Consider the following 23,370-nt stretch of genomic DNA (forward strand, 5'->3'; position numbering starts at 1 on the left):
ACTCCTCCCAAAGATTTTACATTTCTGCAATCAAAGGTGAACACAACATGTATTTGTGGACTTGGATTTTGAAAATCTCATCATAGAACAGTGAAGAGGTGGGAGAGGGAGAGGGGAAGAGATTTTACAAATTACTTTGAAGAATGACTCTAGATGTTATTTCTGCACTTCCTCCTCCACCCTTCTGCATTAGTTCCCCCAAGTTTGATATTTCTGTAGGATAGGTGGTGTGTCCAGTGCTATAAACCATATGTAAGATAAAGTTAATTTGCATAAAAAGGTCACCTAGTTTAACACAGATTTTGCAGAATCTGCTCAAACATGTTGTTACTAGGACACAGGTGGTGAATGTGTTGTGCTCTTCTCTTGTCATGCCATTAGGTGCAATTTCTGGAATTTAAGAAGAAAACTTGTAAGATATATTGAAAATGGTGATTAGCTGAGATCTCTGTGGCAATGCAAATCTTTGCTCAAACTCATGCACAATGTAGCCTAAGTGCATATTGTACCAAGCATGCACATTTTACAGCTCTAAAATTCCAGCAAAGAATCAAGCTAAAATGTGTATCACCTCATTAACATCTCAAAATCACATGTTAGAAATCGTGAAATTTGAAAGTACCACATTTAAGTTTCTATTTTTGCTTTGGGAGCCACATTTCTACGACGTCTTCAAGTACGCCTCTCCAGTGATGAGGAGGGCTCTACCTATACTTTACTAATCTGTCTGGAAAGCCAAATGCAATGCATGGACCATAAGGTGTCCAACTAACATACGAGGTAAAGGAGCTCAAGTGCACAAGTGCCTTTGATTTGCACCATCTCAGGCAAAATGCAAGATTTGTAGAGTTTGCTGCACAGTCTTGAATGTACTGTTCCAGTGCTAAAGATAACCAGATCCCTCGGGCTTTTTGCACGCGCGCACACAGAGATACACTCATCCTTTAAAGAAGCAAATGAGGTAAAAGTGCAGGGCGGGACTTCTTAGTTTCTACCTTTTGGAGGGGGAGGGCGCTGGGCAGGACTCTGCAGCGCTGAAGCCCAAAGATCCTTTGAGGACAGCGCGCGCCAGCTGCAAACAGCAGCTGCATCAGCGGCCGTGCGGGGGACATCTAGTGGCGCGCGCCCGCCCTGCCAGCACTGCGCACCACTTGGGGCCCGTCCTTCTGTTGCTTCTGCGCTTGCTACGTGCACATTGACACTGTCCTCATGGCAAAGCCCAAGCTGGGCTATACCACTGAGCACCCCCAAAGAGGGGAGAGGAGGAGGAGAGCCGATCCACACAAATAAAAGGCAGTGGGCACGGCTCAGAGGCTCGCCCTGGCGTGAATTTCTTTCCCCAATAGCTGCGTTCCGGGAAAGGTGCCTGGCTGGCAGCAACCATTGCGGGAAGGGGAGGAGGAGGGCAGCACTGACGCTTGCACAAGTACAGTTGGTTCCTCCCTAAAGTAGGGACGTGCAAAACCGAACGCGCCGCACCCCGCACTGTAACTCACGGGGAAGGGAAGGAGGGAGCTGCCTAGCCCGCTGCGAGGAGGGTTTTCCTCTTGATTGGCGAGCGCGGCGGGGGGGCGTGGCTCCCTGACAGCCGGGCGCAGCCCCCATTGGAGGATTTGCAGCGGCTCGTCACAATCCTTGTTTTGCATGAAGTCAGGGCGGGGTAGGGAAGCGAGGGAGCAGGCAGGTTGCACGGTAGCAGTGGCCGCGGCGTGGGCAGGGCTGAGAAGCGCAGGCAGGAGAAGTTGTCGCTCTCTACTCTTGGTGGTGGCCCTGCTTGTGGAAAGTGGTCAGAGCGGGCTGTAGCCCCGGAAGCTCGCGCTGTCCCCAATGAGGGGAGACGGGGCGGGGGGAAGTGCAAAGTGGCAGAGCGCCTCCAAAGTTCAGGTAAGTAGGGGAATTAGGCAGGGAGTGAGTGTCGGGCAACCGGATTTGGGATGGATACGTTGGCGCATCGTAGATAATAGGGTGCAGTTAGCAACTCAAAAGGGAAAGGCGTGAGCAGCATGAGTTCTGTGTTCACTCTTAGAAAATGGCATGCGATTATTTCCAATAAACTAAAGTGCGTACTAGCATCTTCACCTTTAGGGGGGGAAAAGATCATTCGAAATACATTGTCGGAAGTGCAAAATGTTCTATGGGGAACAGGAGCAAGAACGTGCAATATCGGCCACAATCCTCTATCTCTCTCCCAACCCCCAGCCACCCCGTTCAGAAAAAGGGCGCTGAACTTCCATTCAACTTTTACAGAAAAAAGTGCCTCCCGGTTGCATAATGAAACCGCAATATACAAGTAGTTTCGCTTTTATTACTGGAAAAGTTTTACCATTACTTAACCGTGGTCTTGGGTTTCGGCACCTCTAGAATTCATAGTATGCAACGAACGAAGGGAATAAAAAATTCCATTTTTACAATTTTTTGAGGAGCTGCCAGTTAATCTCAGAAGTTTTAAGTGATAGTAAGAGCTGGCGCAAACCGTCCAAGAAAAATATCCTAGAGTTTATACAAGCATCGGAGATGTGTGCGTGACTAAGGATGCAATCCATCTCCATGAAAGTCAATTGGAATGTTACTGTTAAAGTCAGTGGGAGGTGGATTGTACTCGAGGCAGATGGGAATTGCTTGGAGAAGAACTTCTTTATTCTGATATTATGATAGAGCAGAATCTCTTGCTGCCTTTCTGTGAAACAGTTGCATGCACCACCAGGCTGACCTAGTGCACATATTCCAAAGTAATTTTCTAAAATTAACTTGCTATATTGTATTGTGGGGGAGAGGAAAGTTTTTGCAGCATGAAGCAGAACAGCAGCCCAGGAAATGTTCTAATGTCATTGTAAGGTGCCTAGAGAGAGGAATAATACTCTGTTTAAAAACCTGTCAGAACCAGTGTTGTGTCTATATGTTGCAGACTGTTGCTTTTAAAGGGACTTTTTATAGCAGCCTTAAATATGTCCTAATGGACCAGGATGCTGAAACAGAAAGTTTATAGGCTTGCTGCATGTCAGATACTGGTGTCTGCGAAAGGCAAGCATGTACTGAGGCTTAGGGAATGATGGTGGTGACTCTGATGATCTGTCTCTTGTGTGTTTCAGGTCTTTGTTGGTAGGGGCATGGATAGGGTGGGGGTCTCTTGCTGGCGTCTTAGAAGCACAAGCCTGTCTAAGTCTGGCTAACCCTCCAGAAGCAGGTGAGCCACTGACTAACGCACATTGTGCTGCTAATGTCCCCACTGTGCGTGTGACAGCGGCTAACCTGCTTTTCGGACATCACTGTGTCTCCTCCTGTTACCTCTCCTTTCCTGCCCCAAGAAGCAGCGAAGCGTTGGAGCTGGTGATCATTCTTGCAGTGTCCCTGAGTACTGTAGAAGAAAATACTGTCTTCGGATCTGAGTATCAACTACTAACAAGTTTGCATGTCCATGGTCACTTCAGAAAAGCAGAGATGACATCTGTGTGCAATCTTTCCCCTAGGGGATGTATGAAAGACTCAACATGAAATGAAACTCTTCTGTGTTAGCTTCTGTGTTAAATGGGTAGTGTTTTTACTGGGATCTCAGGACTAGGGAGGGAGAGTATTTAGCAAAGATTTGCTTGGAGTATTGAAAGATGGAATATGTCCTAGTACTTCCACAAGACCAGTCCACTTCCAGAGGATTAGCCATGTTAGTTTGCAGCACCAAAAGCAGAGAGTCTTGTGGCAACTTAAAGACCAATTTAGTGAATTAGAAATGTGACCCAACCAAGGTCTCTGAAAAGATCATGAATATATGACAGTAGATCTAAGAATTTAAAAACCTTGCCAAATAAAGGGAGTTTTTGAAACTTCCCTAGTGTATATTTGACAGAATCACCAAACATCTTTATCTGGCCAGTCTCTTGGTGCACAGTCAGTGAATGAATAAGGTAGTCAAGTCCACTTAAAATGATCAGTTCATAGAAGCTATGCTTGCTGTTATCGTGGGTGAATTGGGAGGGCACTGTAATCTTTTGAGCACCATCAAAAATTGATTCACCATTTCCCCCCTGCCCCTTGATTAAAGCTGTTTTTGCTTTCACTATGGGTTCTCTTCCTTCTCTAGTTCATCTTCCTGGACAAGCAAGTCAAGGCAGGTGGGCTGTTTCTCTTAAGGGAGTGGCAAAAGGGAGAGCAGTGACCTTGGACAGATTCCACATGTCCCATTTAAAGCACATTCAAGCCTCCCTCTTGCTGTTGGCATGCATGTATGAAAGCCACACATTCAGTCTTAAATGTACCATGAGGTTTTTTCATTGCATAATGACCATGCAGGATGGTAGGTTGACAACCACATTTCAGCTGCTTTGTGAACAGATGTATTTTGTCAGAAACAAACACAAGTTCTCAAAGTGGTTTACACAGAGAAATAAAAATAAATAAAATGGCTCCCTGTCCCCAAAGGGCTTACAATCTAAAATAAATATAAGATAGACACCAGTAACAACCACTGGAGGGATGCGGTCTTGGGGCTAGATAGAGCCAGTTGCTCTCCCCCTGCTCAGTAAAGAGAACCACCAGTTTTAAACGGTGCCTTTTTGTTCATTTAGTATTGTTGTGGAGGGACATGTGAGACTACGTGTGAGCACTGTAAGATAATCCCCTTGGCGGATGGGGCCGCTCTGGGAAGAGCACCTGCAGGGGTGTAGCTATGGGCCTGTGTTCATCCTTCTCTCTGATTGCCCCTCGGTGAGGGAGATAATGAAGAAAATAGGGAGGGTTGGAGCGGGGGGGGGGCCAGGATCTTCGAACCCATCTGCTGAGTTATAGCTATACCCCTGAGCACCTGCATGCTTGCATGCAGAAGGTTCCAAGTTCTCTCCCTGGCATCTCCCAAGATGGGGCTGAGAGAGACTCCTACCTGCAACCCTGGAAAAGCCACTGCCAGTCTGTGCAAACAGTATTGAGTTAGATGGACCGATGGTCTGACTTGATATAAGGCAGCTTCTTGTGTTCCTATGAAAAAATCATCGGATTCCTATGGCTTTCTGTTATTTTTATTTGTTCTGCATAGCACTAGCTTTTTGTGCAATAAGTGATGCAATCCTTGTTCCATTCATTCTCATGACAGTCCTTGCAAGTAGGCCACTGTATTTCTGCTGTACAGATGGACAACTGAATCTGAGAGGGAGAGCCCCAGAGCTCCTAATTAACTGGGATTTAAACCCAAATTTCCAGGGTCATCACTCCATCCAGTACATAAGCTCACAGTTCAATTTTTTTAAATTTCTGCCATAGTATTTACAATCCAAGAACACTAAGGAAGGCACTGTTGAAGGTGTAGATATTGACAAAAGAAAGCAGTCTTTCAAAACTCCTAAAGTGATGTGTGTGCTCTTGTGGGAGCACAAACTATTTTAGACAGAAAAGACAAATTGCATACTTACGTGGGAAGGTATGTAGTTCTAAACTTCTAATAATTTGTAGAATGCATGCTGTCTATGTAATGCTTTTGTTACATCTTTTTTTGATCATAACATAGCTCTGTCTGGCTAGTTTGTGCCTCCCCAGATCATGCAGTATTGCAGTGCACCTTAAAATGTCCATAAATAAACATAATTGTAGTTCACCTGGACAGCTTTTTCTTCAGAGAAGCTAAGAACTATAGATAGCTTCCTAGAGAGGAGTGTGTGGTCATGTTGGACCAGCTATCTAAAAATCTCACTTAAGGCTAATTATCTCCCACTCTCTGGGGTTGCCAGGAGTCAACATAGACTCGACGGCACCACAACGTTACTTTACTGATTCTTGCCAATGTGTAGTTGCCTTGTCATCTCACATGTTTCTCCTCCTATCTAAGGGCTGATACATCTATGTGTGGTTACTACTTGATGACTGCAAAGTCAAGTAGCAACTTGCATGTGTGAATGAACTATCACAAATTTTCATACATCACTGCAAATGCTTTTCTTTTCAAAGCAGTCCATTCACACATTCAGCTGGAAGTAATCAAGTGATATACGTGCCTGTGAACCTGTCTGAAGTAGTGGCAAAAGCTGGATTAATATGTAGATGAGATCTAATTTTATATTAATAGTGACCTTGTAAATGAAAGTCAGATGATAGTGAACAGCTTCTGTATCTTATTTGAGTGTTGGTGGCCCCATGTAACCCATCTGCAATCTGTTATGATGCTCAGTCTGTATATATAATGTCTATATAAAAATGAGATTACTATTGTTGTTTTTAAAAAAGGCTTCTGTATAGCATTAACATGTGCATGCTCTTACCCTTTAATTGCTGTTAGTAAATTAGTACCCTTCTTAGGATATCTTCCATCTGTAAATTTCTCATTGCATTGGATCATTAACTCGTATGGCCCATCTGCAAAATAGGAATAATCATTACCTAGTATCAGCTGCGGTGGCGCAGCTTGCCTAGAGTGCAAGAGGCTGTTAGTTCAAATCCCCACCGGTGTGCTTCCCAGACTGTGCCTAGTAAATATATCTGTTGTCATCTATATTGGGCAGCAGCGATATAGGAAGGTGCTGAAGGCATCATCTCCTACTGCATGGGAAGAGGCACTGGTAAACCCCTCCTGTATTCTACCAAGAAAACCACATGGAATGTGATGGCTAGGAGTCAACAACACAAATGCAGGTTTACCATGTGGATGAACAAGAGAGGTTGTAGAGTATTGTATACAATAAGTACATTCTAAAAGCCACTGGAACGTAGTGTGGCATTAGTTACTTGCCTTCCAAAAGGAATTTACACTACTAAGCAAAATGTACAACAGCCTAGGATTGTACAGAGGGGAGGTTAACAGTCTTTTCCCCCCTCTTTTTTTTTTTGTACAGACATGTAAAATGTATGTATGGAGAGGATAAGCCTATACATTTGTCACATGGTTCACTAAATCAATAAATTATCTGTAAGTTAACTGTGTCCATATTAATTTTGGAAAAACATGATTGACAGGTTGTGTTTGTTTTTTTGTTGTTACTAGTATGCCTTATCTGTGAACTGTATTTGATTATCTGCAATGACTAGAAATTTGGGAGGTGGGGGGATATCTAATTTAATCTTAAAAAAAAAAACCTCAGTTACATTTATATTCCCTTTATTAATCTACATTTGCTATTTTAGCAGATCCCCAATTATCTACACAATTATCTAGGTCCCTAATTATCTAGACAGAACAACAAAGAATATTCTAAGGTTGTTCTCACGACCATGACAGGGGAGGGCAAGCAGGGGGGAAGGTAGTTGAACCTACCTTCTCCCCCCACTTGCCCCTACAGACAAGCAAGGAACTCCTCTTGGGTGTGCCAGGGCACATCCACATGATCCATGCTGCTCAAAGCAATGCAGATAGCTCGAGGCTGGGAAAACAAGTCTTGGCCTCCAAGAATCCCATAATGCATCACGCAATGAGTGCAGTGCATTGGCAGATTCCCCCCTGAGCTGGGTGCTCTAGGCCAGAGATTCTCAACGTTGGGTCCCCAGATGTTCTTGGACTTCAACTCCCATAATCCCCAGCCCCAGTAGCCTTCGGTTGGGGATTATGGGAGCTGAAGTCCAAGAACATCTGGGGACCCAGCATTGAGAATCCCTGCTCTAGGTGCCTGACTGTGTGCTCTCAGGCTGCATGCAGCCCGTGCACACACACTACCCCAAACCTGGGGTTGAGGGTGCGTTTGTGTCCCCTCACCCCAGTTAAGGGCCGGCCTTAAAAGTTGGGCTAGCAGGGGCAAGGGTCTGGATCGGGAGCTTGACACAAGCAGCCCATCCCAGGCTAGGCTGCCCTAGCCTGGATTGGGCTGCTCGTGTGAATAGCCTCACTGTATCATTTTTAGTAGCTTCATCAAGGCCTCTTAAAATGCTAACACTGCTATTCTAAAAAGTATAACTTTTTGTTGGAGAAAATATCTCTTAATTATTTGTTAAAAATTTTTTACAGTGCAAGACATGTATGAGGCATTAATTTTAATGTTACTGTTCTTTTGTATTAGATGAGAATCTGATAATTCAAATATTTGCTATTCTGCCAGTGTATAAGCTCTTGGAACTGAGAGTGTCAACAGCTGCACATTGTAAAATGTGTTCTCCCCCTGCCCCAGCACCATGTGTGGATTTGACAGCAAAACTTTCAGTATCCAAGCACGAACAGTTGAAACAAAGTGCGAAAATTCTTAATGGAATTATGTATTTAGAGAAACAGGTATGATGGTGCTTTAATGTTGGAAGAATCAAGAATGAAAGCTATTGAATTCTTAGTAATGTTTTTTACTAAGAGACTGTGATTGGTTTTTTTCTTATGGAGAAAACGGTGGGACCTATCAGATGACAAGTGAAGTACCCAGTCTAGCCTCTAATGCACCCCAGAGTCCATATGTGGCTCAGATCCTAAAATAATGCAAATAGCATGATGGACTGAGAACAGTAGGCTTCTTGAGCACCAGAAGAGCACATGTTACTTTCACATAAATGTAAGCAGAAGCTTATATAATACCTCTTAAAATCAGTTGGCAGGAAATTCCACTGGGAGAGAGAACTCACTCATCCAGAAACAGCCAGAATCTTCTGATACAGAGCAAGAGCCACTGAAAAAATAATAAGGCAAGCTGAAAGCTCTGTCTTGCTGATACAGTGGCTTTTGCGCAGGGATGGGTTTCTTTATGAATCTGCTAGGTTTTAATTCTTTCATTTAAACTCACTTGCAGCAGAAAATGCCTTGTCCATGGACCTGAAGAAAAGCTTCATTTATCTGGATGGTCTGCTGGATTTAAAAAAAAATAAATGTTGACATAAGGAGGGGGCGCAGATGACAAAGGTTTGTTTTGTTTTAATGATTCTACTTCCTTGATTAAGATGAGTCGTCTTGTGACTAAAGAGCCCCACCTGTATGAGAGTCAAGTGTTTGCATATCACCTGGGAAGGCGTTGGAGTCAGCTGGCCTCTTTCTGTACTTTGGCACCTTGCATTTATGTAACAGACAATTCCTACAGGAAGTAGACTTGGAAAGTCATATTTCAGAATGCAGCATATGGGAGTTTAAATTGCTGTTACAAAACATAGTGCAGAGTATATCTTGCTGAATAAAAATACTCCTGGCTCAGCTGTTTCGACCTCCGGTGAAAATGAAAGCTCTTGTGTTTTACATAAGTGGAACAGGTGTGGTTCATGGAGGTCTCTGTTTTGAGGAGGGGATTCTAGCTGGGTGGCTGGAAACAATTTATTATTTTTTTACATCTTCATTTCTGGCTATCACAGGAAAAGCAACCCTACCACTGGTAGGCAACAGCATAATATTGGCTCTCTTTCCCTACCTCACTGCTCACACTAACATCTTCATGCAGTGTTACGCTGTTTCTCCCCCTTTTGTTATACTTCCCTCTCACTGTTAAGTTTGTATGGGGAGGGTTGTTACTGCACCCATCTCTGCATTGAGTTTAGTAATGCTGCTGACACAATTGGCACCTCACTTCAATTAAACATGCAGCTTTCTGCTTCACAACCAGGAAAGCACAATCATAGGTGACTCAAAGTATGACAGTACCCTATCTGTAATAGACCAATATTGCTAGGGACTGAATCCACTGATGGTATTACTTCTTGTGGAATGACTTCATCCACTAATGGAATCCAGTCTTTGTCCATGAGATGCTGCTGGCCACTTAGCATTTCCTGTCTAAGTGGCTACGGCTGGTAGGTTGGGGTTGCCTGCAAATGCCCACCAGGAGGTTATTTGACATTCCAGCCTATGGCAATGTATTCTGCCGTGCTAAAGGGCTGGAAAGCAACCTTCAGTCACTCCCTGGTTTATTAACAAATGGCTTTGGGAAGAAGGTAGTCCCTATTTCCCACACACTGGTCCCGCTCTCCACACGCATTGCCACATGCCCACCTGTTCAGCACTCCTTCCCCCAGTATGTTTGGGGTTGCACAGAAGCATTGATGTTGCCTCTTTATTTTTTAATTGACTATATGACAACATTGTTTCAGGGTTGGGGGCAAAGCATCAGTTGATCGCAAGGGGGCTCTTCCATTTTTTTTCCATGCCAAAATTCAGACAGCACGTTTTCTGCAATATTACTCTCAATACCCACTGCCCAGTTTTCCTTGGGCAGAGTGAGCCTGTGCTCCCTCTGTTCTGTCATAATGTAGCAGTTGCAGTCCTGTGCACATGGAAGCAGGGTCAACAGCACAAGAATGGCTACGGAAACAAAAACTAACCTAGCAACACTGGCAAATGCTTCCACCGCTGCCCACCAGTCAAAATGTCCATGCCGGTCGGGGGTGTAGGCTCCATTGGACAAGGGGGTGCAATTATACCCAGGCCCAGAGGGTCATGGCTCTACAGACCCATGGCCAGGGTGTGACATGGCCCTCCAAACAGCTCAGCTCTCCTCCCTCCCCCCCCCCGCCCCAATCTAGTTGCTTGACTCCCAGTCATGGCCAGTGAGCTGTTTCTCTTTCTTCAGGCAGGAGGATGGTGGCTGCTGAGAAAGGAAAGACTTAAACCAGCCCAGGGATTGGACCTCCTTGAGTTGTGCTCCTCCCCTGCTCAGCAATTCAATGCAGAGTTGGGAAGGAGCAGGAAGGAACCATGAAGGAGAGCTGGAAAGGAAAGACAAACAACCCTTATCTGTTTTTTCTGTGAATGTGATTTCTTCCCTCAGAAGCCAATGTGCGTTTTTCTCCTTCCCACATTCGTGAACTGTGTGTGTGTGTGTGTGAGTGTGTGTGAGAGAGAGAGAGATCCCATCCCCAACTGAAAGCCTCCCTTGGTGTGTCTCTTCCCTATCTCCAAGCCCTTGTTTGTGCTTGTGTGAGAGATTTTTAACCTTTTAAAAATGATTTAAAATGACTGAGTTCTTTCCAGTAAGTCCTGACCCATGTGATTGTCCCCTTGGAACTTGCAATGAGGAGTTCTCTGTAGAAGGGAAAGCAGAAAGTAAGAGAGTGAGTGAGTGGGGTGGAGTTTATTGGCTGGCCAGTGGTGGTCGTGCTGGTGGTTGTTCAATCTATATGCAATTGTTTTTCAACCAAATAAGTTCTCAGAATGGTATACATAGCGGAGAGAGATTTTTAAACTTAAAAAAAATTCGAAGCAGCACAACAAGGTGCCAAATGTAAGCCAAAACTATTCTAATACAAACTTGTAATGAAGCCTCCCCACCACAATAGTATACCTTCTTGTGAGGAAATTTGTCACTACAAAAAGTATTAAAAGCTTTAAAAATAATAAGAGGGAAGAAAAATGCTCTGACAACATAGATCTTTTTCTGTTTTTCCCTGCCTTTTGGTTTATTAAGTGCTGGTTGTTGGGCTTGAAAACTGCTTGTAGCCTTAATCTGGTGGGGTGTGTGTGTGTGTGAGAGAGAGAGAGAGAGAGAGAGCGCGCGCACAATTGGGCAAATAGGGATAGGAACATTGCTAGGAGTTGTATGCATGCATATATCAGGTCTCAGTAGTAGGCATATGTTAAAAATGTTTCTGAGCTAAGGGAATATGTATGCACAAGTATGTGTATGAAAGTGTATGCATATATGAAGAGAGTGTAATATTATATGCATGGAAGGGAAAGAAAGGGCATGCTAAGAATCTTGTTTTCATCATGTCCTTGCATTTTTTCTGCAAAAATATATATGGGGGAGGGGGAAAACAAAGAAGACGGGGAGCAAGCGGGCCCATCTTCACTTTTTGTCCCTAGGCCCACTCCCACCTTGCTACGCCCAAGATGCCAGTGATGTCCCCACATTATCCATTCATGGAAGGCACCACTTGACATGGGCCAGTGGCCAAATGAGCCCATGACAACACCCAGTCGAGTATATGCATTGCACATCTAACCACTAGGTAGCCAGCAAGACACCACAGCACCTTCATGTGCACAAGCTGGCCAAGCACTGTGGCCTGCACAAAAAGCCAAGAGGCTTCCCAAGGAAAAGGTTCCGCTGCTTTGAGAGCAGTGCTTATGTAACAGTCCACACGGGTTGCTGTGTCTGAGAGGTATCTGCATTTTTCTGGGGAGAAGGAGGAGAGCCACCTGTAAAGGGAAGCATGGAAACTCTAGCAGCAAAGGGATAGTGTAGCTGACTGGGGAAGGGCAACGCAAAGGGAAAAGGTTGAGTCTCAGTCCAGAGAGAGGGGAATGTGGCCTCCACTAGACACAACCCACCTTTTGGGGTCTTGCTGACAACAGTATTTTCAGATGAGGCAACAGGACAGGCTTCCAAACCCCACTCCAACCACACAGCCCCTGGAAAGGACCTGATGGAAGGGAGGCCTAGAAAAGTGTGTTTACAGTCCCCCAGGGGGCAAGCCTATTACATGTTCCCCTTTTCCTGCCCCATGCATAATGGTGCTGCCAGCCATAGTGCTAGACCCCAAGAGGCCCCCTGTGAAAAAAGCACAGCTGTAGCATACAGAAGGTCCTAAGCTCACGCCCTAGCCACAGTCTGGTGAGGAAAAGGGCTGGGAAGAGAAGTGCACTGGCTGTGCAGTAGCCAGTCAATATGGCTAGGAGCCCTCCAACAGCCTCCTTTCCCATCATCGTCTCTGGTCTGTCCTTGTGTTGGGATGCCTTTCCTTTTAAACCGACACCTCCATCCTATCCCGCCATGCTGCTCTCACGTTGATTAGGATGCTTGCCAGAGTCTGCTGGTTACTGTCTCAGGATACCATATCACGCTCTGGCTCCACTCCATGCCTCCCACCTGCTGGCTTTATTGTCACACCAGATGTAGCTGAGGGGATCAGAGCTAAGAGAAGACAGAGCTCCTGGAAATGCCACCCACCCCACGGCTTGTGTTCTGGCGGGAAAGCCTCGACTGCTGTGCGAAATAGTTGTGATGAAGCCACTGCATGCATCTCCACCTGCCTGAGGCTGAGTATGCCACCATGGAGACAGCTGAGGTGGGTAACCTTTGGAGAGATGATGGTTCCTTATTTTCCATCTGTTGTAAGAAGAGAGGTAACTTGTATTGAATGGTTGTGGTGGACATTGTTACAGCATCACATAGAGATGTGAAGGCCTGGGGGGAATCAATCTCCCCCCCCCCCAAAAAAGCCCTCTGGGTGAGGGGAGTCCCCCCCCCCCCAGGCCTTCACACCTTTAGTATCACATAAGAATAGTGTTGTCAACCATTTTTGTCTTTCAGGGCCCCTATACTATTGAAAGCTACATAACAGACAAGGAACCAAGAGGTACTGCTTTCCCCATCACTGCGTATTCATCCTAGGAAGAGGTGGCAGCAAACTTGAACTATGACTTGTGCTATACCAAGCGTTCCCAGCTCTTCATCCCCAGATATTGTTGGACTACAACTCTCATCATCCCCAGCCTTTGAACATTGGGACTGGGGATGATGTGAGTTGTAGTCCAATAATATCTGGGGACCCAATCCCAAGAACCCCTGACCTGTGGCCATTCCCTTTTCAGGATTTTAGCCTCACATTTAAAGGTGATAAAGGCCAGGCAAACTTTCTGTCCTAAACTCTAAGCAGCAAGCTTTCCCACCAGTTCTGTTGATGATTTGTAGATTAGACTGTCTGTCTTATCTGTCTCTCTCTCTCTCTCTCTTCCACTGAGCTATCAGGAGCATCGTGCTCATGCCTAACCCACAGCAACCAAGTCTAAACCTCAGTTAATTAAATCCTCTGTGCCTTCCCATGTTTTGATGTTTAAACTTGTGATTTGCAAGCTGCTTGTATGGCACAGCGGGGAAATAACTTGCCTAGCAAGCCAGAGGTTGCTGGTTCGAATCCTTGCTGGTATGTTTCCCAGACTATGGGAAACACCTATATTGGGCAGCAGCGATAATAGGAAGATGCTGAAAGGCATCATCTCTCTGCCCAGGAGATGACAGTGGGAAACCCCTCCTACCAAAGAAAGCCACATGGCTCTGTGGTTGCCAGGAGTCAACACCGATTCGATGGTGCAACTTTTCTTTAAACAGGCATAGCTTGGAGCTGATAGATCTCTGACCTATTATTAGATCCCCTTGTCTTTACTGGAGGGACTAACTAACCAAAAGGCAAGAGGAGAGGTCCTTTATATGGGCAGCTCTGTATACCCACATAACTACTTGAAAAGAATGCCAATGGGGTTTTTAATAAAGAAAATATTGCATCAATAGCATTGTAAAACTGCTAATTAGTGCATTGCTTACTGTGAGGAAAGTAGTACTAGGATAAGGAAGTTACACTTGAGCACCTTCCTGCAACAGGATTTCCTCAAGACTATCTCACGTAGAGCACTTGGCTTGCTGCTCCCTCAGTATACCTGTGGAGGGAACCCTCTTTGGCACTTAATGTTCAGGATCTCGCTCCAAACCTGCCTTATCATGATCCCCGCTTCATTTTCCACTTAAGTAATAGTTGCACAGTGGCCAGTAATTCCTTCCCACTGCTCTGTAATGGTGTAGAAAAGGACAGCGGCATCTCCATTGTAGCAAGAAGGGTTCTCCCAGGGCATCAAATTTTAATTAGAAACAATCAGGCAGTCTTGAAATGGGAACGGCAAGCAGCAGAAGTCAAATCATCAATAAAATATTCAATGGCAGAAATGTATTATTGACGCAGTCTCTTGAGCATAGCTTTAAAAAACACTGAAAGGCACAGGGCTGTAGATACAGAGATGTTCTTCTGCCCATTTGCCCTTAGAGGCACAGAAACTGTTAAACGAGAGCATATGTCCAGCATTCATTGGCTTTCAGGAATAATAACTATTCATCTGGCCCAGTACCGGTGATGATGTGGAGGCCAGAGATTGGTGAGGCCAAGAATAGCACTTTTAAATAACTATTGGAATGTAACAAGCAGCACAAGTCTGAAGAAACACGGAGCTCATCTCTACATAAATAGCAACACCCAGTGGCTTCAAGTTGCTTGGGATAAAGAAGTCGGAGAGTCCTTTCTCTCTGCAAAGGCACCTCTTGTCAGGAGCAAGATAATACTATCAGTGCCATAGAGAACTCTTGGAGTAGGTTGCTTGTCCAGGACTGTTTGTTGTGTCTTTGTATGCTTCATTGAAGAGATGGAGTATCATTCACAAGAGAAAGCAGCAGCAGCGAGGCACATGCACACAAAATCAATCTCTTCTCTTCCACAAATAAATATGATCTTTCGCATGCTGAAACAGGGGTTAAAGATCTTCTGTTCTGAATGTTAGGTTTGTGAATTGAAGAGCCTTAACACAGACTCTCCTCATAAGCAGATAGAAAGATAGTGGTTCTCCAATTAAGTTACAAGTGGTGATGAATAACTTCTGCATGTGCCTTATGAGCCCCTGGTGGCTCAGTGGTAAAAACTGCCGCCCTGTAACCAGAAGGTTACAAGTTCGATCCTGACCAGGGGCTCAAGGTTGACTCAGCCTTCCATCCTTCCGAGGTCGGTAAAATGAGTACCCAGAATGTTGGGGGCAATATGCTAAAATCATTGTAAACCACTTAGAGAGCTCTGGCTATAAAGCGGTATATAAATGTAAGTGCTATTGCTATTGCTATGTTATACCACTCTGTGGGCGAAAGAGGGAAACCAAGAGGGTGTTGACACACGCAGTCTTACCCAGGCTAGGGCAGCCCAGGTCGCTCCCAGCGCTGCCCCCGTGCCAAGCCTGAGTTTTTAACCTGGTGTTTAGCTGGGGTTAAGTGAACCTATGGATCACTTAACCTCGGCTGGTGATCATCTGGGCGACCGCTGCCAAGTTAAGTGGCATCCCTCCAGCTTGCTGCCATTTTCAGCAGCAAGCCAGAAGGAAGGAACATCCGTGCTGAGCACAGCAGCTGCTCTAACTAGCGCAGCCGCCATGCTCATGCCCCAGTGCATCCTGGGAGGGGGAAAGTCCTCCTGCTCCCAGCATCTCCCTCTGCCACATCACTGCTCGTGTGGGCATGTGCTGCATGGTGTGGCTGCTGGTTGTTTGCCGGAGAAGGCAGGTGAGCTCCTCCTTTCCTCGCATCCTTCCCCCTCCCCCCCGCCCAGTGAGGTCATGTGAAACCTCAAATTGTGTCTTATTGGTATTCTTAGATGCTTCCATGGGCCACTATTTACACAAAATGAGTATACAGTGACCGCATTGCTTTTGAGTATATATTTTGTGGAGCTTGCAATTATCTATTTGGCACTTATTTTCTTCTTCACCAGTTTGGTGTGGTTGGTGATTGTGTAGGTTTGTTAGTAATATGTTTGATTTGCATGCAGATCCTGTAATTAAAATGCTTAACTTGCTTTAAAAAAAAAAAGCGCTACTCCTGTGTTTGATTACTACAGTAGAAAAGGGGCCCCATCCGGTAAAGAACTACAATATATAAGTTGGATGTTTCTGTCACTCATCTCCAGAAGTTTTCTATGGGAATTTATCAATATATGCCTGTGACAGTTGCACAAGAACATTCCACACAGCAATCACTATCACTGAGGATATGAGGGTTACCTTTTTTTGGCTGGAAATCACATATTGTGAGTTGAGTAAGACACATTGTGAGTGAGCTGGGGAAATGCAATTCTACCCCACCGTCACTCAGCAGCGGCCTGTGCTAACAACCTGGAGGGGCAGAAAACGAGTCACAGCTACTTCAGAACCAGCAGCCACTCTTTCATTCCTATCTGGCCCTGACTGAGCTGTAGTTGAGCTGTGCAGGCTGGCCATTTGCCTGGAAGGGAAGAGAAATCCCCAACCCTGTTGTCTTAATGATGGCGCAGGGAACCAGGCCAAGTACCCAGAACACTGCAAGCCAGTCTTTAGTTCAAATCTACTGTGGCCAAAACCAGGCCCAGCTTTAGGACAAATAGTACAATGGGTGAGCAGCGCATTTGGCACCCCTTGCCAATGGTTCCCTCAACAAATGGCAAATGCTGCCATGGGCATCCTTGCAACATTCTGAGCCAGCTGAAACTTAAACTGTCTTCAAGGGCAGCCCTATATTGAGTACATTGCAGTAATCCAGTCTGGCTGTAACCAGTGCATGTGTGACTGAGGTCAGGTCTGATTTCTGCAGGTGGGGTTGCAGCTGATGTACCAGCTGCTACTCATTGTAGCTCTTAAAAGGCACTCCTGAAGATTGCCTCCACCTGGACCGCCAAGGTCAGCATCAGGTACTTTTGCATCCCCGTTACTGCAAGGAGAAGACACCTTTGCTCTTTCCTGCAGACTTGAACATGCTATATACTAGAAACATTGTCAATATGACTTATATGTTGCTGATCTAGTGTACAATCATTTCCAAACCTGCAGAGAAATGGGGAAAACCTTGCTTTCTGCTTGGCACTGCTCCTGTATTTCTAGCACCAGATGTCATCATAAGGCATCAGCAGCCATTAATCTGCATATTTTATTAGCATATTAAACTCAACTGTTTTCATGGCTACTGGGCTATGTTTTATAGCTAACCCACAAAAGCTCCTAGACAGTTGCTAGAGTGAAATACTAAGTAGCTGGCAGCACCATAAACACCACTTTGCCTTTCCAGAACACCTTCTACAAGGAAAAATCTAAAACAAAGTGATAGCATGGCATTCTAAAGGGCTTAACAAAAAACAACCACCAGATACCCATGTGCAGTGGCGTAGTTCTGCAGGGACAGGCAAGAACACAGTTCTGGTACTTTTCCTCCTCCAGGGTCTCAGCAGGGATGCAAAGCAGGCAGCAGAGAAGAGAGCAAAAGGAGGTGGGGCTTTGAAAATAAGCCCATGGGACAGGGATGCAGCTATTGTCATCGGAGCAGCAGCAGTGATCCCAGCAGTAGTATCCAAAGACTCTTGGAAAGGGAAAAAAGGGGAGGGCCAAGAGGGAAGGAGACACAGTGCACATACACGCAAAGCACAAGGAGGGAGGGAGAGAGCTGTAGGCTTGGGGCATGGTTGTTGGGTTGGGCATGGCTATGGGGGCTGTCCTGGAGAGCACTTGCACTTCTGAATGTGTGACTACATCACTGCCACAGGACAGAATTGCAGTTGCCTTTCAATTAGAATTTGAGTAGCCAGTTAATGCTGCTACCTGCAAGAGGCTAGCGGGACGCTTTCTGATCAGAATAGTTTTCACCATAACCATTTCTAAACATACAATGAAGAGAAATAGAAAAGGCTTTTCATGGCATTTCTGTGCTGACGAGAGCTCTGCAAATCTGCAAAGGCAAAATTGTGGCAAAGAGGACAAGATGTGGCATGCGCAGTGGCATCTAGCAGCTTCAACAGCCTGAACACCAGAGACCACACTGGATGGGCTTTTACACCATCAAGGTTTCTTGTGAAACCTTTGACAAAGCATTATTGAGCTTTGTTTTCCACTGTGACAGAAACTGTAGAAAATGGAACATGAAAAATAAGGTCATTTTATTGCTAGAAGAGTTTGAGGAGCTGAGTCGATAGCTACTTGGAAACTGCACAGATTTTAACTGTTATGTGTGCAAAAGCCAGCCAATGTTATTTGGAGTTGTCATAGCTCCTACCATTGCCAGAGGTGGGAGTTAACTGGGGTGAATCCTTGACTGTAAGGGATTCACAGCAGGCTGCCACCATCCACTTTATTTTGATGTGGGAAAATCCACTATCCATATAAGATTTTTTGTGGGGGGGATAAAGTGTCAAAACCTTCCCTAGAAGGGCTGAGCAGTCCTAGGCCTCCAAAGGCATGTGACTAAGGCAGCCCAAAAAAGAAGAGTAGTACACTTTACCAACAAGGGTTTATTATTAGATTAAAAGGAAAACAAGAGTTCGCAGTGAGAACACATGGCTCTTCATTAAGCAGATTGCAAGAGAGAGTTTTCATTAACCAGGTAACTCAGATTCAAGCAATACAATAAAGGAAAAGAACTTCCTTCACATGTCTAACTGAACTGGTCCCTATTTTGTTACTCATAGACAGGGATCTTCCTGCTGTCTCCAGCCTCCAGGCTATGCCCACCCACCCGCCACCCCCATTTCCCCAACAGCCTTTCAGCCAGCTGCTTCCTCAGGGCTTTCTTGGGACAGAACAAACAACAAAACAAAGCTTTCTCTTCTGCTGCTGGTGTCTGTATGTGTAGTTCCTGCCCAGTCCTCGGGAGTGTTTTGATTTTCCCAGGCTTTTCCCCTTATTGGGAAAGGCCCAGGCTCCCAGCAGTTGCTCTAAGTGAGGCCTAGTCCTCCCTCAAATTCTTACCATCACTACAGGAGTGGATCTGATTGGCAGTGAAGTGGCTCAGTGGCACACTTCTCATAGAGCATCTTGTCCATTGATGCACTTACAAAACAGATTGGTAGCTCTATTTTAAACTGAACTACCAACGTGGTGCACAAAGGGACATTTTAAAGGCACCTAGCAGGACCCTGTGGAATTTGACTAGCCTGTTGTTCTACAGAAAGAACCTAGGATTGAGCTAAGCAGCGGAAAGGTGGTAGGGTCTGTGCAGTTAAGGGTGTGTTCAGCTGTCACAGGCTCCCATTGTGATAGATGGCATTTGGCTGCAACCAGTGGGACTTTGCTGAAAAGGGCAACCATCTGCCTTCTCCTACCCCAGACACTACTGCCAGGGCTCCCTGCAAATGCATGCCCTCCCTCTGCCCCCATCTGTAATAAACATTGAACCATTTACTAGGAATGACCCTGATTATTTTCAGCGAACACATTTGTCATCGAAACAAAGGTTTCCTCCCCCAGATAGCAATGTTACACTTGGAGTGATCTACAGCTACATACAAACATAGTTTCTAGCCTCTTCTCAGATGAAATGCCACAGACATTCCTCTGGGCTGGAAGTCCAGACAGACTCAGTCTACAGCTTAATTTTGCCAGCAACGAAATATTACAGCTGGAGTGCTGGGAAGAGGCTACCTCCCCACAGCAGTGGTGTTGCCTTGATCAGTGGCAGCCCTATAGGACGGGGTGAGGTGGTTATCTCAGGCATGGGCACAAGGAGGAGCACGGGGGGTGGCAAGTACTGGCCTGCACCACCATGAGTGTCACCCTGTGGGCCTGCCTGCTGCCACTACCCTTCCTCATTCCATGCGGCCATGATGTTTATTTCGCCTCCTCACTTTGCTGGAGTGCACCTCTTCCTCCACAGGTGTGCACTAGGAATGCCCCTGCCTGGCTTGAATGTGGTCCAAGTCTAAGAGTGTACACTTCAGCAGCAGGGCCTGAGGATGCGAAGCAACTACCTGCAGATGGCAGGGCAGGAGAGTCATATTGCCCTTCACCTTGGGCAGAAAAATGTTTTGAACACTGCCCTTGGCCTTGATGGACCTTGATGTTGGATCCTGCACTGCACATAGATTACAACGATGAATGTATTGTATCAAAAGTAGTTGTCTGAAAAGGCTTTAAGTTACACAAAAGCCTTCAAAACTGAGAAAGGGAAGTGCATTATATATTCACTTTGGAAATATTAAAAAACCAAGCAGATCTTTTTCTCTGGTATTATCTGTACTGAGCTCTGTTGGGATTTTTGCCATGGATGTTGTCTCAGTTCTTCGTGTGGGGCAATGCTTGTCTTTGTTTGAATGTATCTATGTAATGGCACAGTTTGTCTGTCTGCTCCTCAGTACTTGCTGTCCTGAATTCAAACTGGGAAGTTCTCTCTCTCTCTCTCTGCATAAGAGACTGCTAGTTTATTTGGTTTGTTTTTTCTTAGCCTATGTTTTAGTGAAAAATAAATGTCAAACCTTTGTTTCTCAGTTAAAAGTTGCTGTAACGATCAGCCAATAACAGCCTTTCCTTTCCTCTAGAGAGTGAACCGGAAGTGTACCCTGTCCTGACTGACAGGCTAGGGATCAGCCACTCAGCACACGGTGGGTGGGACCTTGAGGGCCATGAGAATGGAAAATAAAGGTTTTTCTTTGTCTCAGCTGGCGGCTGCTGGTGCTTTCAACAGGATGGGCAGCCACGGGGTTGGTTACTGAAAAGGACTGCAGATCCTTGAGACACAGGATTGCAGGATACTTGAAGCTCATCATGTGAGGGGCGAGTCTCCAAGGAAAAGGGGATTTAGTCTAGGGAACAGTTTGCTAATTAGTACGTGTAAGAAACGTCTTTTCACTTTTGTGCTTTGCAGATCCTTACAATTGTTCTAAGCTTGTTTATCTGTAACATTAAAAATGCTAAACCTGTGCCCAAGTCCATCCAGGGCACTGCAAAAGTATCTGTAATTTTTAAAGGTTCCTATATCCCTATTCCTTGCAACTGGGTGCTTTTTGAATTATCCTTGCAACTGGGTAACCACGATTTTTAAAGTGTGCCACCCCAATACCAGCGGGAGTGCTCTTTGGAAGTAATTTTGTAAAATACTGAGTTTCTTTTACTGTAATTAAAAGCTGAGCGAGCAGTAGTCTGTGGGAGCCAGCGTGGTGTAGTGGTTAGAGTGCTAGGCTAGGTCCAGGGAGACCCAAATTCAAATCCCCATTCAGCCAAATACTTGCTGGGTGACTCTGGGCCAGTCACTTCTCTCTCAGCCCTAACCTACTTCACAGGGTTGTTGTGAGGAGAAACTTAAGTATGTAGTACACCGCTCTGGGCTCCTTGGAGGAAGAGCGGGATATAAAATGTAATAAAATAAATAAATAAATAAATAGTAATTTAAATCAAGTTTTTCTCTTTTTGTTCATTGTATTTTACCTGCCTCTGAATGGATTTTTAACTCAGGAAAAAGGAGTTTTGCTCTGGTGCAACACATGTCTCAATTTTAATTGCTCAGCAACATTACCAAGTGTTCTCATCATGTGTAGGCTTGCACGTGGAGGTTTTTGTGTACTTTTCCAGTAGTCAAGAGGAGAGTATCCCTGGACATTCACCCAAATCTGGGGGTGGGGGGTGGGGACTCTATAAAAATTAGGGTGTGGTGGCAGCACTACTGAAGAAGTAGTTTTAGTTTTAAAGGAACAGCCTTTGTGGGTGAAAGCAAGGGAGAGGATGATTCAGCATTTTTCATCCCCTCACGTGGGCTTGCCTTGAGACAAAGGCTGGGTTAAATCTGCTACAGTTGCTTCCTGTACCATTACTTATAGAGGATAAGTAACTTGGAGGGTAGAAGATAGAAAAGAGCAAACTTACTTTGGGAGGGAGATGAACACCCTCTAGCTGACCTTTCAGACCACAGATGCAAGCCAAACTAAGACTGAGCTGTATGTTTGTGAGTGCAAGCACCTGTGTGGCCAACTAGCAGTTTACACATCTATAACCATCAGCACTGAAGACCTCATTAAGGATGAATGGACTGCAACTTCAGACACTTTGGAATCTTTATGGCCCTCTGCATAGTTAATCTGAAAGAGTTCTTTCCTTCTCCTGCAGTCATAAGAATAAGAAACCTGAGTTAGCCAAATGAATCAGTATGTCTACAATTACTTGTGCTTATTGGAAAAGAGACACACCATCACCCCAGTCCAACTCAAGGTATTGACATGTTACTAACTGTTCCTGTGGATGGATGCAGATGAAGGGATAAGGCAGTATCAGGCCCATTAAAACCTGAATATCATGTTTCCAAATATGCAAATACAGGCCAAGTTTAAAATGTGTCAAATACTTAGCTTACTACTAGTATCTCTACTTCTGATGAAAGCTGAAATGTTTACAATTAGCCATTTTGCAATATTTGCTTATTGTGGCCCTCTGTTTGGGTTTGCTTGTTCTTTTGAAGTTTCTCATTCCAATTGCCTTTTGAGAGTCTTCTGTTAAAAGTACTGAAGTTGTAATGGGTGTGTGTGTGTGTGTGTGTTTTCACCAGCTGGTTTCTGTGTGCTTCTGTTTTCAGTGTCCAATTTGTACCCATTCATTTGTTTGTGCTGGGACTGTTCCATTTGCCTGATGTAATCTGCCAAAAGGCATTGTTAACAGGGGATTATTTATGACATTGGTGGTCATGCACATTAATCTGCCTTTGACAATGTTCTATTACTTCTAGTAATAGTAGCAGCGGAAAGGATAAAAGGGATGTCGCTGATATTGGGTTTCGGTGCAAGCTTGGATTTCTCGAATTGTGTTCCTTTTGGTTGGCTTGTTTCTGGTTAAGGGGCTGTTTGTAAGCAAGAACAGATCTCCTTCAGGAAGCTACAAGTGCTTAGCTAAGAGCTAGCTACAGCTTGGATACTATTTACTCACACAGTGCCTCAACAGCCTAGCAATGTCTGTACTATAGTAGATCTTCCCAAGGTGACAAGCTTGGCCCTACTAATCTGGCCTTCTACTTCACTGATAACGCAGGTCCAGTGATTCCATAATTCTGTCATACAGACATGTATCCCACTTGGAACAAGTAAGATTTATTGTAAATAGATATATAGGGTTGCTGTATGGTTGATCTTGAATGGTCTGGTCCAATAGTAGGACAAAACTGTAATTTAAGTCCCCTATAGATACAAGTGATGGGGAAGAAGAAATTAGGAATACCACTGTGTATTTGATATTAGACTTGTGAATTTCTGTCCAGTTCAACA

At 45.0% G+C, this 23,370-nt stretch overlaps 2 long non-coding RNA genes across 6 annotated transcripts; one reads left to right on the top strand and one right to left on the bottom strand.

Annotated features, from left to right (window-relative positions):
* The first annotated feature begins 1,544 nt into the window (after positions 1-1,544).
* LOC128340902 (uncharacterized) lies at positions 1,545-16,189 on the top strand. 5 transcript variants are annotated; one of them, XR_008314070.1, is made up of 4 exons: positions 1,545-1,884; positions 8,676-8,785; positions 10,437-12,873; positions 13,119-16,189. It is a non-coding gene; the product is annotated as an uncharacterized LOC128340902 (long non-coding RNA). The 5 variants fall into 5 exon arrangements; XR_008314071.1 differs by having other exon boundaries at positions 12,699-12,873; XR_008314073.1 differs by lacking the exon at positions 1,545-1,884 and adding an exon at positions 7,664-8,173.
* On the bottom strand, positions 4,743-20,692 carry LOC128340901 (uncharacterized). Its single transcript, XR_008314068.1, has 4 exons — positions 20,602-20,692; positions 8,670-8,731; positions 8,465-8,555; positions 4,743-6,333 (listed from the first exon to the last, which is right to left on the bottom strand). It is a non-coding gene; the product is annotated as an uncharacterized LOC128340901 (long non-coding RNA).
* Positions 20,693-23,370: the final 2,678 nt, after the last annotated feature.

This window comes from Hemicordylus capensis, chromosome 1 (genome assembly GCF_027244095.1).
Source record: "Hemicordylus capensis ecotype Gifberg chromosome 1, rHemCap1.1.pri, whole genome shotgun sequence".
In the NCBI taxonomy this organism is placed as follows: domain Eukaryota; kingdom Metazoa; phylum Chordata; class Lepidosauria; order Squamata; family Cordylidae; genus Hemicordylus; species Hemicordylus capensis.